The sequence below is a fragment of the Mauremys reevesii genome, linkage group 8 (genome assembly GCF_016161935.1).
Source record: "Mauremys reevesii isolate NIE-2019 linkage group 8, ASM1616193v1, whole genome shotgun sequence".
Classification (NCBI taxonomy): Eukaryota; Metazoa; Chordata; order Testudines; family Geoemydidae; genus Mauremys; species Mauremys reevesii.
In genome coordinates, this window is record NC_052630.1 from 22,349,344 (window position 1) to 22,366,627 (window position 17,284).

General features: G+C 41.0%; 1 long non-coding RNA gene and 1 other non-coding gene across 4 annotated transcripts in view; both read right to left on the reverse strand.

Annotated features, from left to right (window-relative positions):
* The window catches only part of LOC120370614, a 174,201-nt gene that overhangs the window by 94,069 nt on the left and 62,848 nt on the right, over nt 1-17,284 (reverse strand). The window contains exon 5 of one of the 3 annotated variants that reach the window (XR_005583838.1): nt 4,000-4,416. The exons of the other annotated variants lie outside the window; for them this stretch is intronic. This is a non-coding gene — a long non-coding RNA (uncharacterized LOC120370614). Of the gene's footprint in view, nt 1-3,999; nt 4,417-17,284 lie in introns of those variants that run through there. 3 annotated transcript variants of the gene reach the window in all.
* Nucleotides 2,631-2,822, reverse strand: LOC120371200. The gene has a single exon (XR_005584197.1). It is a non-coding gene; the product is annotated as a U2 spliceosomal RNA (small nuclear RNA).

Genomic DNA, 17,284 nt, shown 5'->3' on the forward strand with positions numbered 1-17,284 from the left:
TGGAACGTGGAGGGAGGAGCAGGATGAACTAGTGTGGAGAAGGCAAGAGAGGAAGGAAGCCAGAAGGAAGCTGTGGTTGTAGCATGGCTGTAAATAGTTCTCTTAATAAAGAGTCAATTTAGTTTTAGAACCATGGAGACCTGTCATATTATTTTGCAGCATATGGTACCTAAAACATGGTGGCAACTCAGTCTAGCGAGCCCCATAACAGGGAGGAGAGTGTGATTAGCAGGCAAATAGATAGCATCAGCAAACAAGCAGCATAGAGGACTGGGACCACCAGGAATGCTAGATTTCTCAACAAAAAAACCTTTCATTGGAATGGAAGCAACGGAAGCAAGAATTATACCTTCATACAGAGCTGACCACAGGGAATACAGGTGAGGAACAGATGGTGCTTTTTTTAGTATTTTATTGGAGGAAGGGATGAGAAGTATGTGAGAAGACACTCTTTCTAATCATACCTGAAACACTGGAACAGCTGATAAAGGTGTCTGAGTACTGTAAACCCAAACAGCATGAAACTGTAGAGAGACCTGATCTCTGTGTAAACTTGTCTCTCTCACCAACAGATGCTGGTCCAATAAAAGATACCACCTCACCCACCTTATCACTGTAGAGAGTTACTTTTTTTTTAACCTGAAACCAAGAAGCTGAAGAGGAAATCGATACATTGCAGAGCTGAGAACTTTGGCATCCACATGTAATTTTGGAGACATTAGAAATTCCCTAATTGGAGAAAGAATTATTTGTGGGACACATGATTCCCATTAACAGGAGAGAGAGTGTGGGGAGAAGGAGATTTAACCCTGGAGAAGTGGCTTCAAATAGCAAGGGCAACTGAACTGTCCAGGGAAGGGATCAAAGTAACAACAATCACTAGTGCAGAACAAGTGCAAAGGCTGAAGCTGAAGGAACTCAGGAGGCAGGGCAGAGACTGACCAGCCAAGAATGCAGACATCATGCTGCACTGTACATACTTTGGAAAGCAACACTGAAGGCAGAACGAAAAATGCCCAGCTTATGGGTAGTGGTGCAAAGGATGTGGGAAACAGAACCAATTTATGTCCAATACTGAAGCCACCCCTGGAAGAAAGGCACAAGTACATGCAGGGATTGAGGATGTAGAGACTTCCAACAAAGTTTCTGCAGTGCACTTCTAGCAGACCCAAAGACCTGCAGTGTACACACACTGAGGAAGAAGGCAGCCAGCCATTCAACTGCCATATTTGCAACTATGCTATTAGATGAGCAGTTAGATTCAAGGTGGATCGTGGAGCCAGCTGCAATTTAACCCAGCAACACAGATAAGCATCAATATTAGACTGGAGGAATATGACCCAAGTGCAATAAAACCATTCTGAGACCAATGGGCAAATGTAGGCCATTGATAAGAAACCCATGAAACAAGAGACATAACTTGGAATTTATACTAGCTGACACATTGGAGTACCACCCACTGCTGGGCAGTGCAAACCATGGATTTGCTTGCAGTACAATACCAAAACATCTTCAACGTGAGAGGAGGAAGAACAGGCACCGGGGGCCCTGACCAGCATTCTAACAGAATGTCAGGACATATTTCAAGGAGATGGACACCCAGATAGCAAGCTGGAGTTAGAAGTAGACCCCCAATGTGCAGCCTGTAAAACTACTGAATGCATTAACCCTGGTGGAGCCATGGGATAGGCAACCATGCAAAGAAGTGGCATCGTTACACCTGTTGAGACTAGCTCAGAGGGGATTAGTAGCCTAGCAGTGGTGAGAAAACCATCAGATAAACTGAGGATCTGCATTGATCCAAAACCACTTAACAGAGTGTGGCTAGAATCCTAGCTGCAGTGGCAGCATCTCTGTAAACAGTTCTCTTAATAAAGAGCCAGTTGAGTTTTAGAAGCAGGGTCTTCCCCTCCCCCCACTTTACCAGTAGGTGGTACCTGAAACAGAGTGAGGAAGTTAGTTATCTTCAGCTTGGAAGTAACCTTTATTTCTGTTACTGCTGGTTTACATTCACTGCACAGCTGCTGTCAGGGAGATTTGCAGCCTGTGATACATCACATATCCAGCACCCTGGAGATCACAGTGACATGCAAGGAAAGCCAAAATACTTTTGTTACAGACAGTGCACATGGTGCAGCAGATCAATGCACCAACCAAAAGCAAATGAAAAGACCCAAATTCTCCTTCAAACAGCTCTAGTTCTCCAAGACTGAAGGAGTTCAGAGGCAGTGCTGCATGGAATAAACAAGTACCCAAGAACTTTAGGAAACACTAACATTATTTCTCTTTACAATGTTCTCAGTAACACCACAGAAGAATGGTAGGCTACGGCATCAATAGGGATTTGCCTCTGTTTAAGAGGCTACACAGAGAGTGTGTGTCTGTGTCCACTGACAGCTTCACACTGATAGAACCAATGATCTGTGAACACATTATAAAGGAGAACACCACACCAGCACTAGAGCACATATATAAGTCCTGTAGAATCCTGGCTTTTCCCTTTGAGACAACAACAAAATTGCCTCTCTCTTATATAGCACTTTTTATCTGCGGATATCAAAGCACTTTACCTAGGAGGTGAGCATCACTAGCCCCTTTTTACAGTTGGGGAAACTGAGGCAAAGAGAGACGTGACTTGCCCAAGGTCATCTAACAGGCCAGTGGCAAAGCTGGGAATAGAAACCAGTTCTCTGAGTCCCAGGACAGTGCTCTATCCACTAGGCAAAAATGCCTCAAATACTAGCCCCGCACAGGTGATGTATCAGATATTGATCAGATAACAGCTTCTACGTTTGATCTTAGCCAAAAGGCTGAGAAGTTATGTTGTGTAATGTTTACACAATAAAGTTTTCGCTCTAATGCCTTAGTAGTTTGGAACTGTTCCTGTGTAACTCAATTGCATCAAATTAGTAAAGTCCTACTGCCCAACGAGTTTCCTCTGGACTAAATACACATGAAATGTCTCTCAGGGGTCAGTTATCTATTTCATAACTGAAGGAAGTTTTATATGCATCCGACGAAGTGGGTATTCACCCACGAAAGCTCATGCTGCAAAACGTCTGTTAGTCTATAAGGTGCCACAGGATTCTTTGCTGCTATTTCATCAACATAATTCCCTTTTTCCCCTTTGAATATATTTCAATTGATTTAAGATAAATTTCACACATGCATTTGGGAAGCAATAGTAGAGAAAGCTAGATACAGAGATGAGATGCAGAGTGCAGATATAGGTGTATCTCTACACCTCTGTACCTTTACTTTGCAGCTCATCTTTGTATCTGTATCTTTCAATTTTATATATTTCAGACACGCACACACACCCCCTCTATGTCTATATAAATATAGAGGTAAACAGATACATTGAGAAACAAGTAATGAGATTAATAAGTTTTTCCTCAACTCTGTCTTCCAAAAAGCTCCTGCAGGGTTCTAAACCAGCCAAAGAGCCTTTGCAGTTTCAGTGCTGTGATGTATTGTGGTGGAAATAAAACTTGTATTGTGATGGAAATAAGATATTTGAGTTATCAGTAGGCACGTCTTTAATTTATCATGCTGTTTAATTTGTCCCTCTGAAGCTTTAAACTGAGCTGGTTTGGGCTATAAATAAAGATCCTTTGGGAACCTGGGTCTTGCCTCTCAAACTAAAACTTCAGTGACTCATTCTCATACATATTTGCTTCCATTATTATCACCATGACTGAATGTTCATTCTGAAAAGTCAGAAGCTGTGATCATTTTAGAGATAATTCAGATTCTACATTTCTTCCACACAATAGACACCCTTAAACAAATGTGATTTATTTTATAACTGAGAGTTGTTAAAGAAACAGTTTGCAGTTATAAATGACACTCTCCAAGCAATTTTGATGTTCCCCAGAAATTATTGTGCTGGTTCTCCATCACAGGTTCACTTGAAGAAGTGATGCATCTCACGAAGCAAACGTCCTTTAATTTGACAGCAGTAAATTGATGTGGCCAACTCAGGGTGGCTACCTGAGCTTTACATTCCCAAGTGTCAAATGGAACAGTCTTTCATTGGTCTAACCAAAAAGGTGCAGTCAGAGTTTAACTCCCTGGTCTGGCTGGGGTTCTTGGGTTAAGATGTGAAATCTCACTCCCATCCTGCCATGTTCCAGCTTCACCCAGGACTGCACCCTGGAGGAAGGAGCCAGCTCCTTCTACCTTCACTTCTAGGCCCTGATTGGCTTCTGCCTGCTCCTGTCCATTCTAGAATTGAGGACCAATTTTCATTGGTTCTCTCAGCAGCTGCTCCTGGGTGGCTTCTCTAGGAGGTCTAGACTCACTTCTCTTTTTCCCCAAAAGAGTACGCTTCATCATGCTGAGTGTGCCAAGCTGGGGGCATCAGACACCTGGTACACACAGTCAGTCTCCATCACCCAGCACCTAAAGTTACTCCTAAGAACAAAAGCAAATTTACTAATCAGAAGAGATTATGCCTTGCTGAAAGAGGCATAACACAAGTGTCTAATGATCTCATTTGGCATTTCTAACTTGTTACCTCCTAGCAGCCTTGATGCAGGGTCTTTCGCTGAAGGAAATAGATCCTGCTGGAGTCAAATCTGGTCATTTTTAATAAGAACAAAAGTTAACCTGACTAATAGACCATGGATTGAGACAAAGTTTCCTGAAGCAAGAACCTTCAGAGGTCACTAAAATATGATGCATACACAGTATCAACCATGGTCCATTAGTTGATTTATTCAGAACCACAGTTTCCAGTTGGTCTGAAACACATCGACTTCAAGTAACTGTCCAACAAAGAGGCAAAGCACCAGAGGCCAGATTTTTAAAGGTATTTAGGGGTCTAAAGATGCAGATAGGCACCTAGGGGGCATGGCTAGTGCTAAGGCTCCATTTTTGAGGGAGCAAGTGGGTACTGGAGGGCCACTGGATGTCACGATTTTAAAAAAAAAAAACAGACAAAAAGCCCACACTTTCCAGGAGTCCAGGGGCTAATTACAATTCAAGATTTTTCAGGAGTATAAGAGTTTAAAGGACTAAAATTTGACTTCTGTCTGTATTTTGCTGTGATTTATAATTTATACAAATGATGAAGACTCTCCAATCTGCTGCTATTGCACTGCTTAACATTTGATAACTATGTACATATTTTGGCCTTTTGACAATAATTTGGGACCCCTTAAAGATCACTGGAGGGGGGGCAAATGTCCCCTTTTCCCCTCACGCCAGTAGCACTGGGCCTGCTAGTGGGATTTGCAAAAGGATCAAGGCACTTCCCATTTAAGTCAGTGAGAATCAGCTTAGCTCTTGGCTTCAGTAGAGCTATATCAATTGAGAATTAACTAAAGTATTTTAAGGCCAGATTTTTAAAGATACTTAGGTACTTAAAGATGCAAATATGTGCGTAGTGGGATTTTTGAGAGTGCCTAGGCACCTAACTCCCATTGAAGTCACTGGGAATTAGATGCCTAGACACTTTTGAAAATCCCATTAGGCATCTATCTGCATCTTTAGGTGCCTAAATACCTTTACATAGCTGGCCCTTTGTGCAGATTCTCTTATTAACGTAGCCTTGAACTAGCTTGCGTTGTCTATGACCCATCGTCTGTTACAAATTCAGTCACTAACTGTTCAGTTCTCAACTCCATGTTATAAGTTTTGCCACCACAATGCCTTTCCTCCAGTCTGGACAAAAGACATGATCTTCCCCAGGGCTGGTGTCTGATTCTTCCTGGATCAGACTGCAGTTGGTGCCTTGGGAAGATAACAGCTCCTAGAACTATCTCGTAAGGTACCAGTGAAGCTATTAATGACGAGCCAACGTCAGTTTATCTCAATGTGCAGAGCCTCATCTCACATACGCATCTGGCCCATAATGACTTGAGGGTCTATTTTCCTCTCCATATAGATACATCATTCCCGTTAACATTGCTTGGAATGTGTGTGTGTAAAATGTGACCCTTCTCCCCAGGGACTAGAAATTTTTCCATTTTTCATGAGCAAAATAAAACAAAATATAAACAGTCATAATTTTAAATGTCCTATTTAAAAACAACAGACCTCTAAAAAGCCTATTTACTATAACCCATGCCTTACACGGCTTCATCTATACTGTATTCTCACACAACAGGAATCTCCAGTGTGTTACAATGTGACACTCTTATATGGCCCCCCTTTGACTCCATATAAGAATAAATATGCATGTGGTTCTAAGATTTTGCAGTATCATGCACTTATTTTGTCTGTCTGGTGCCCTGGCTTTTGTTGGTTTTGTAATGACATGTCAACAACTCTTTGGGGAGACAGAATTGGGGGGTGTCGCTGAACTACAGAATATATTCTAAACACAACATTCTGATGCTGTGCCAGCAACATTTTAGGTGAACTTTAAGGTAATTCTGTAGCTCTGCTGGTTACAGTCTACAGAGACCCAAATGCCCTGAGGCCCAGCTATCCCAGGGATTAGCTCTCCTTCTATGTCCTGTGCTACAATTTGCACTCATCACTGGAACACTTACATTCACTGTCTCAAAAATGAGGCTCAAAGAGCCAAGGAGCAGACTCTCCTATCTGGAATTTGCTATATATAGAAATTGCCTAATCCTGAGCCAGGTCATTATAGTTAGGAAGCATGGCCAATGCCTCCTAATAATGAACAGCTCATTTTCCCTCATTGCTAAGGTACATCTTCTCTTTGTGGTTTTAAATTCCTGGTGCTAAAAAAGGGTGATGGGTAAAGGGTAACTGACAGGTGTCAGATAAATGTATGCAATAAATAATAAACCTTTAGATGTAGTATTTTGGTGGGAGCTGTTATCAAATGAGACAACTTAGGTTCTTGTAAAAATATTAACATGATCATAAAGAAAACTGGAAAATGGTTAATAAAGAGGAAAGATATCTGAATCTGTGGTCATTCAAATGGATTTTTACCCCTTTGCAATACAAAGAAATCATGTGAATTTCCTGGCTTGTACCCAGATTTGTGCTAAAACAGATTGCATTCTTCTAATTTTCATTTGCAGCTGGCTGTGCTTGGATAAGCAACAGTCATATATGGCATGCCACCCTTTTAAATAAAGAATAAGGCAAATTTTCAGGTGAGACAAAGTAATATTTAAGCAGCAGAGATCTTTCTCATTCTGCGGATGAGCACAGAATAAAGCTCCATATCATTGATCTGACACTACTGAGGAACTTTGAGGCAATGCATGCTCCTATTCTTTTCTATTTTTAACTGTTCTGCTTATGTTGAAAATTAAGATAAAGGCTTTCATGGCGACTAATATTATACCATCAAGTTGTGGAGTAAGAATAAGACAGGAAGGGGAGGAATATATAGATATAGATATTTACCTAGAGAAATAAAATTGTTTCTAGAGAAATAAAAATTAATATATTTGACAGGCTTTAATGAGAAAACAACATAAAACTTTTCTGGAAAGTAGCAAATTTCATGGTGATTTAGCATTAATGCAAAGAAGAGTCATGTTCATTTCAAAGGAATTATACAAAATAAACCCAGATGTCTTTTCTGAAAGGTTTTCATTTAATTCCTTTCTTGGAACCTCTCAGATCCAACACTGGGATTCTTCTAGAGATTCTTATGATCTATTAGAACAGAGGACTCCTAGGTTATGTGTTTAACTCTGCCACTGACTAATGCATTGTGTCATCTTGGCAAGAAACTTAACCTACCTGTGCGTGCCTCTTTTTACACTCAACTTTCCAACGTACGTAATACTCATCTGTACTATCTCACAAGGATGTAGGGAGACAATCAGGGAATGTTTGTAGAGGACTTTGAGATCTTTAGATGAAAGGTAAGACATAAGTGCAAAGTATTATTTTCTATGAATGAGGGTGGTTTTGCCCTACTTGAATATCTGAATCACACACTGAACCTTTAAGAGAATTAATTTAAAGAAGTGCATTATGAGAAACAATTCTGTTCACTGCTTAAACAAGGGGCTGTAATTATCCATAGAGCAAAGGAGGCAGTATGTGTTGTGAGATGGCTCATTTTTCATTTTTTTCCAGTGAATTTGTAGAATTTTTTTCTATTCCCAGTTCAAAAAAAAGGAATGGTTTAGCCTTATGCATGACTCGTTTCTCTGGCTTTGGCTAAATGTCAGTTTTAAAATTAGATGAACTATTGCATGTAGCAGTTCTGCGGATGTTGAAGGGTTGTTTTAGCATTATTTTGTTTTGCTTGAGTTTCCCCAAACACTTCTCTGCTGCAAACCATCCACACAATGAAGCGTGTTCCATTAGACCTTGATCTCTATTCTGTTGGCTCTTCTTCTCTTCCCCCATAGTGTTTCTTGAACCCCCTATTATGTTGACTGACAGCGCATACAGCATTGCAACTGTGTTCTTACTTGGCCCTTATGCAGTGCCAGGATAACTTTGTCCACCTTAGATATGACATATTTTTGCATCCTAGAATTTGTTTGTATTTTGTCTCCTGCTAAATAGTGAAGGGTTGAGTTTCATCCTTTGGCCCAATGTTATGCAGTCTGACCTTGAATGAAGAATTCCCTCATCTTGTTTTTTGGACCTTGCCTCATTATTACCTTAATTTTCTCTACACTGAGCTGCACAGACTCTTTATCTGCTCGTTTTCCTGGTCTAAATCATTCTGAGCTGTGTTATTACCCTTTTCCAATGTAATGATTACGCCCTGAGAAGTTTGCATCATTAGCAAATGGAAAGTCTATCACTGGGGCCTGGAGGAGAAGCACAATCTATCCTTCCCAGTTTCCTACCTGTACCAGGAAACTAAAGGAACATGTAGCTAATGCTTTGAGATATTTGCTTTCTTAGAGTCTGCATTATTTTAACACAAGTGGAACTCCAGAATGCTTCCTCAAAAATAAATACGTTGGTTGGCTCCAAGAAAGACATCCTGGAAGATATCTAATGACAAATCTATGGAAAGTAATAGATTAAATTAGACTGAAATATTGCCAAAGACTAGTTTAAATTAGGATTTGTATGTCACCTATGGTCATTTTAGAAACTATAATGTTAAATGTACAAAACTCATTTTCTTGCTCTTATAAGTGTATGCATGAAGGCAAAACATCTAATGAGCCAGCATGCAAGCATCGCAAATTGCAGTTCACTATCAACAATAATGAATCTTTGTGGGAATAGAATGTGAGATGCTGAGATTGTTTAGGCTTTTGGGATGAGCTGATTGTGTTGGGAACTGTGTGTGAAGGGCTGGCCTTGGGCTTGTTCTCATTGGCCAGCTAATTGTAAATAGGATGATAAGTCAGACAGGTGTGTAGGATGATAATTACCCTATGGGTTACAGCTGTGGCTGTGTGGGTTTAATTAATTAATTAGCAATTGTGATTGCTTACCATATTGTATATAAGAGCATGCTGGGAATGAATAAACGCATATGCATACACACACACGCTTTCTCTCTCTGCTTGGGATCACATTAAATGTTGAACTCTGTTCCTGCTCTTCTGCGATGCAACAAATGGTGGAGAAGCTGCGGGCAATAGTATCGGTGGCCTGAAAAAAGGAGGCGCACCTGAGTCTCAGTGTCGAGCGGCTGGGAGCCGCAGGGCGTCCGAAAAAAGGAGGCGCACCTGAGCTCAGTGTCGAGCAGCGGCCACAGGGCGTCCGAGAAAAAAAAAAAAGGGGGGGGGGCGCACCTGAGTCTCAGTGTTGAGCGGCTGGGAGCCGCAGGACGTCCAAAAAGAGGGGCGCACCTGAGCTCAGTGTTGAGCGGCAAGCTGCAGGGCGTCTGAAAAGGGAGGCACACCGGAACTCAGAGGTGAGCAGCTACCATGGGAACCGCTGTATTAGCGGAAGAAAGAACGGTGATATGCATCGCAGAGCAGCAGGAGCTGTGACCCAGCCGCCTGCCTTCGTCCCACCTTCCCTGTCTCCTTCCCGGCGCGGCGTAGATCTTGATCTTAATGCTCTGTTGAAACAAGAGTTAAGATATCAATCAAAGGCTTTTGACCTGAGACTAATTGAAATTGCTCATGATAATGGCCTCTGAATGACTGCAAGGTTGCGAGACTTTGAAGTAAAAGATCTCCTCAGCTTAACTCAATTCTTTGGCAAAAATGAAGGTGCAGCCTAAATACTTGGGCTGTGCTGGACTAAGCTGCTTCTACTTAGCTGTGAAAGCAGTAGAAGAAGAAAGAAACATTCCCTTAGCCACTGACTTAATTACTGATTTATTTGTTTGAGATAATTTTGCTGTGCTTGCAAGAAATTTTGTGCTGGTTGCATAGCATTTAGTGTACCATGCAATTATTATTAAGAGTTATGTTTTGTGTTTGTGTTTTTGTTTTGTTTTGTGATGTCTTCTGGCCAGAATTGTTGTTGTATTGTTAAGATTTTTATGTGGTTTATGTATTTTCTCTAGGACCCCCCCTCCCTCAGTGTCAGTCTGATCACCTGACATCTGAGGGATGCTTTGGTGTGTTATTGGGAAAGGGGGAATTCTGTAGAGTTTGCACTATTTATTTGTTGTGCCTTGTTTTTGTTTGGTGTTATTGGGGTTATATGTTAAGGATTGCATGGTCATATGGGTTGGCTTTATAAAGTTTTAATTTTGGCTTGTGATAGATTGTGGTGTTATGTTGTTATAAGTTGGAAATGTTTGGTGAAATGTTTTTATCCTTTTTTCCTTTTCCCTCTTCTTTTGATTGTGAATAAAGGGGGGAGATGTGGGAATAGAATGTGAGATGCTGAGATTGTTTAGGCTTTTGGGATGAGCTGATTGTGTTGGGAACTGTGTGTGAAGGGCTGGCCTTGGGCTTGTTCTCATTGGCCAGCTAATTGTAAATAGGATGATAAGTCAGACAGGTGTGTAGGATGATAATTACCCTATGGGTTACAGCTGTGGCTGTGTGGGTTTAATTAATTAATTAGCAATTGTGATTGCTTACCATATTGTATATAAGAGCATGCTGGGAATGAATAAACGCATATGCATACACACACACGCTTTCTCTCTCTGCTTGGGATCACATTAAATGTTGAACTCTGTTCCTGCTCTTCTGCGATGCAACAAATCTTCATGATTTAATTGGCAGTAATAACATATTTAGATTGTAGGTTCAAATTCTGAATGTGATGCTAATGTATACAGCAGGCCTGGAAAGTAACATGTCTGCAATAACAGGAAAGAAACCACAAAATCTATTATTTTTTAACCATTGGCAAAATAGCAGCCAATCATTTAAATTGGCTTGAGCTGCAAAATTCAGATCCCAATTTCAATCACCCCAATGTTTAGGGGCATTTAAACCCCAGGTTTGGTTTGGCCCATTATAAATACAGAGAACATTGGCAAAATTCAGCTTTGGTTCCTCAGGAACACAGGAATGGCTAAAGAAGAGCCGCTGGCCCAGGTCCGTCATAACAGATCTGGGATAAAATTTTCAGACTGTCTAAAAGCCAGAGTTTTCGAAGATATTTAGATACCTTAAGATGCAAATAGGAGCCTAGTAGGTTTTACAGACCTGCCTAAGAAGGCTGGGCACCTTATTCCCATTGATTTCAATTGGGAGTAGGCACATAACCTGCCTAGGCACTTTTGAAATTCCAAGTAAGCGTATACCTGCATTTTTAGATGCCTTAATGCCTATGAAAATCTGGCTTTTAGTCACTTTTGAAGATTTTACCCCTAACCTAATACCCAGTTTCTAACAGTGTCCATTACTGATTGCTTCAGCAGCAGGTGCAAGAAACATAGTAGTGAATAATTATGCAATAATCTCCAAATAAGGGAAGTTTTTTCCTAACCTCTGTGAAGCTGCAGGTTTGTGCCCTGAAGCATGAAGGTTTACATCCACTTTGTCGTCTGATCTAATCTAACTGTGGATGTTTTTATTATCCATATAAATGTCTAATTGTTTCAGATTCCTACTGAGCTCTTGGCCTGACTTGTTTTATGACAATGAGTAACTCCAGCTAATTATGTGGTTGTGTTAAAAAAAATAAAAAAGTGTACCCTTTTTTCAATTTTAAATTTGTTGCCTTTCAATGTCATGTTAAATATTTCAGATGGAGATTGTTTTAGTAAAATACCTGAGTAATATGGGTTTTTTTAAAGAAAATACATCAGTCTTTAGCTCTATGATGTAGAACAGATGTTACTACAGAGACTAAAACCCCAAGTCAAAAATCATAGTAATTAGGCTATCAAATATTCAAGTTATGAGAGAGATTTCTCCTGATTTTTTTTCCATTTAACTACTTAACCTACAGAGCCTGGTCCTGTGTTAATACTGGACTCTCATCTGCCCTTGACTCTACGGGGAGTGAAGAACACTTAGAACTGGAGCTGGATGGAAATATCTTGATGAAACTTCTTGACCTAAAAAATGCCTTTTTTGTTTAATTGAGATGTTTTGCAAAAAGTGTGGCTTTAGATAAAATTTCATTTATCAAGAGGCTTAGTTTCATTTTTTTCTAATGTTGGAATGCCCCATTTCAATATTTTCGGGTTAAAATTGTTTGATTCTTTTGCTTTGAAATTACTTTTCAAAATGAATTTTTCATGAAAAATATTTTTAAATTGTATAAGTGGTCAAAATCAAAACTAAATGTTTCAATTTTATTGAAACAAAACATTTTAGCTGACCTGAAATATATATTTTTTTTAATTTCATTTCCTGGAAAATTTTGTTTCAAAATGGAAAAATATTCAAAAATTGCAGAATTTCCCATGAAATGAAAATCAGGTTCTCTTGCAGCTCTACTCAGAATCCTGCAGGATGGATCACAACTTCTTTACTTTTAAAAAACATAAAGAAAAAAAGTTCTTGAAATAAAGTACATGAAAATTGTATTGTAGTTTTCAAAACAAAGCCATGTCAAGTATTGGCCTACAGAACAGGATGCATTGTTCAACTGCCAGGTTTTTAAATCTTTGGCAAAGCAAAACAACTCTTTTTCCATTAAAACCAATAATATTTTGGCAAACATTTCAGTGACAAACCTTCCCTTAATTTATTTCAGTCACAAATTTTACAGAGGATTAGAATGTTCTTATTCATTTTAATCCTAAAATAATTAATTTAAGGCAAAGGGAAAATTGCAGGGGGGGGGTCATTTTAGGAATTGAGGTACATTGCTCTGAGTGAATACAGTTAGTGGCTTTCTATTTAGAAAGCCAATGGTACGTAAATCCAATAGTATTTGCTGCATTAGGACCCTTTGTCTAATATGATACTGTTTATATAACAGTCTCAGGGAATATAAATGATCTCTTCAGCAATCTATCATTTGCTCTTGAGATGTGGATACATCCTATATAGTAAGCTCCTGGGGACAGTGATCAGGTCAAATTCATCCTTGACATCAATCCGGGACCCCTGATGTTCACTCGGTGGTCTTCACGGAATCGAACATATTCTCCATGTCCAATACATTGGGTGATAGTATACTTTGACAAAAACCATTAGAAGCCAGAACCATGTCTTAGAATTCAGGGCTTTCCATACCTTTAGCTCCAATATTGTTTCCTCTGTTACAGAAAGAAAGAATATACCTCTCCATGCAGAAGATTCTCTTTCTTCTCTGGCTTTCCTTTGGATTACCAGTTCTCTAGAGCCACAGGCTGAGATTCTCTGGCCCAGCTTTGCTGGATTCAGTGCAGGACCAGAGAAGTGGAGGACAAGGCTTTGTGCCACGTGTGTGGCTTCCTGATCCTCAGGTTCATCAGAGGCTAATTCAGCCCCCAGCACAACTTAGAACAAACTCAGCCGACTTTAAAATACACACAGTTCCATTCCAGCATCTGGCAACTGTCCCAGTGCCAAAGCACAGGTGCTGTGCCCCTTTTGTCCGCTCCCTACTTCAGAAGCATGAAAGGGGATTACAGTGAGCTGCTGTATACCACCCAGGGAGTCTTCTTATGCAGCAAGAATCCCCATGTGATCAATAAACTCTTTAACATTGTAGTGGATTCTGGGTAAATCAGCTCCCTATTCTATCTCCAACTTTAGTGTTTGGACGATCACCTGCAACCAGGGACTGAGTCTTTATATTCAGTCTTCATGTTTCAGTCCTTAGCTACAAATCTGAGGGCCCTGCTATACATTTAGTCTTTCATTGATTGAGAGGTATGGGTGACCAGTTTCCACCCTCTAGCTCCTTTGTGTTATAGATTGCAGGGGATAATCAGGGCATTAATACTCAGTATACAGCCCCCATGCCACTTACAGACTGAATCTGATATGATAGCAGAGGTGGAAGAATTCGAAGAGGGGCAAAATAGCAAGCAAGGGAGAAAACTTTAGTGACAATGTTTTGGCTAGACTAGGGGCAATATGGGCGTTTGGGAGACCAGACAGGAAATGTTGCTGTAGTCAGGATTGGAAGTGAGGGCCTGAATGAGAGAGACACTATAGTGGAGAAAGAAAAGAATGTCTCCTACCAATGTTCTGGAAGAATGTTCAGGATGGGGACATGGTCTGGCGGTGTGGTCAAGGGAAAAGAAGATAACCCCTGCATTACAAGCTTAAGTGACAGAGAGAATGGTGCTCTTGTCAACAGAGACAAAGGGCAAATTGGAGCAGGGTTAAGAGAGAAGAGAAGCAATTCAGTTTTGGACATTTAATATTTAAGCTGAGAGGAGATGTCAGAGTCAGGCTGAGACGCAGGAATGAATGGAAAGAGAATCCCACTTAAACCCTCAAAATAGGACTCAAGTGGGATTGAAGTGATGCACAGGTCTTGTGCTTCAGCATAAGGGGGATGAGTAGGCTTATGAGTCATCAACAGAGAGAAGGCAGGTAAAGCCATGTGAATGGATGAGACTGCATAGAAACACAGTGTAAATTGAGAAGAACAGGAGGCCAAGGACAGACCCCCTAGGGATGCATCCTCCCCACATGCCAGTAGCAGAAGGCAGGAGAACACCCACTGAAAGAACAGTCCGAGATAGGAGAGGACCTAGGAGACAGCAGTCCCGCAAAAGCCCAGTTAGGAGTCAAAAAGATGACCTCTCTCTCTGCCTTTTTTTAATACTGTTTTCATGCAAAATAAACTCAAGATTATAGAAAATTTTAATGCTTTGATATAAATTTCTTCTTGTTTTTGAATCCATAGTTGATGGATAGATTTCTGGGTGTGGCTTTGTTTGTTTAGTTTAATGCTACCCTACATGGCAAACCACAACAAGCAAAACAGGCCTAGCAATTTTTGTAGGGAGGGGTTTCATGGGATTTATTAAAATAATTGCACTGTTAAATCATACCTTACATTCTACCGTTTAGGAGCAACACCCCATAGCATGCAATCAGTTCTATTTTGTCATGTCACAATAAAGACCCAATGGAACCTTAAATCCAGTTGTATGATTTAGGGTTGTTGGTTTTTTTTAACTCCTTGCTACAGGTCCCACCCCAGAGCAAGCCCCATTTGCACAGAAGTGACTTACCAGATAGCACTCCCTGGTGGCTGGGTGCGGAGTTGCTGTGCATTCCCCTGGGTCATCACCTCCTGTTGGTCACCTCTGTCTGGGCCTCATGTGGCCTAGCCTTCTTAAGAGCTGAATCCCTTTCTGGAGTATCCAAGATTCCAAGTCCAGCTGTAACTGCTCAGGCCCTAAGCTAGCTTCTCCCAGCTGGCCTTTTCAACACCCCTTCACCCAGCTTCCCCTTTGGCCACCAACAAAGTCTTTCTAAATCAAACAGAATCCCACCCTTCATTCACAAAGCAGCGGGTCCCAGGGCTTCTCCTGGGCCCCCCAATAGAACTCCAGCACTACAGACAAAACTAAACACTACCAGACCATCTTTCAGGCTTCAGGACTGCTTCCCTAGAGCTAGGTCCCTGGTTCCAGGCGCTATCACAGGAGTCAGTTCCACCCCTTTGGCTCAGGTCTCCAGCCCTCACCCAGTTCAACTTCTCTCCTCCATGGCCAGCCCCTAAACGATGGGCTTCCTCTTTTTTTAAGTCCTACACTCAGCGCAGGTGTGGCAAAGCAAGGCTTATTAAACAGGATTGGCTAGCCCTGGGCCTCTTAGCTGTTACACCCACATAACTTGCCTAAGCCAGTGATTTAGCAGTATGGCTGCATACTCTGGCAAAGGGCTCCTGGACTTTTAGCAGCAAACACAAATTACCCACTTCAGAGGCTAATGGAGATCTGACTGGTCACATGCTGGACATTCATAGAGTTTAAGGCCAGAAGGGACCATTATGATCATCTAGTCTGCATAACACAGGCCATAGAATTTCACTGAGTGATTCCTGCATCAAACCCATAACTTCTGGTCAGCTAAAGCATATCTTTTAGAAGACATCCAGTCTTTATTTAAGGACTTCAAATAATGGAGAATTCATCATGCGCCTAGGTAAGTTATTTCGAATGGTTAATTACTCTCACTGATAAAAATTTGCACTTTATTTCTAGTTTGAATGTGTCTAACTTAAGCATCCAGCCATTTGGATCTAGTTAAGTTTTGACTGCTTAATTATAGAGTTCTCTACTATCAGAAACCCTGTCCATTTGTAGGTGCTCACAGATGGTGATCAAGCCACCTTTTAACCTTCTGTTAGATAAACTAAATAGAATGAGCTGCTTTAGTCTCTCCCTGAAAGGCAGGTATCATGGTTCCAGGGTGAAATGTACCTTAGCCCCCTTTTAGTTCCTTGTGAGTGCACCCCTCTGGTGACAGAACTGGCATCAAGCACCTTACTCTAGGTGGACCATGCAGTCCAACCACTCTTAGACTGGATCCCTGGGCTACAACACCCCTGGTTCCCAACCATGTTTGATGTGACAGGCCCAACTGCATTTGGTACCTGTACACTCTTTCACTCTGGGGACCTCCTACCAGTGAGTTGATTAAAGCAACTCAAAAACAGCATCTTCCAAACAAAGCATTATTTATTAATTCCCCCAAAGTTACAATGAACATACAGCAAAGGGCAATAATAAAAAAGGTCTGTAATTTGCTTATACCTTAATCTTTCTTTGCCAGCTTTTGTAAGTTTCCCTCAGCCCAGCTAACCCCCATATTTGGCGGGAAGAAACAGACTGCCTTGTTCTCAGCAGACTCTTTCTATCTCTGTGTAATTCCTTGCCAACCTGTCCACATTCACTGACACTCTTTGGGCAGCCACTCATCACTCACTCAACTCCCACCCTTTTCTAGGCACCAAGTTTCTCTAATGTTCTAGTGTTTCCTTGGATCTCTCTCCTCAGCTCTGGCAAAACAGTTCTGTCACCAGCACTGGGCCAAGGAGTTGCCGCTTCACAGCAATAAACCTGGCTATTGGGTTTGAGTGTTATCTAGGCTATTGTTTT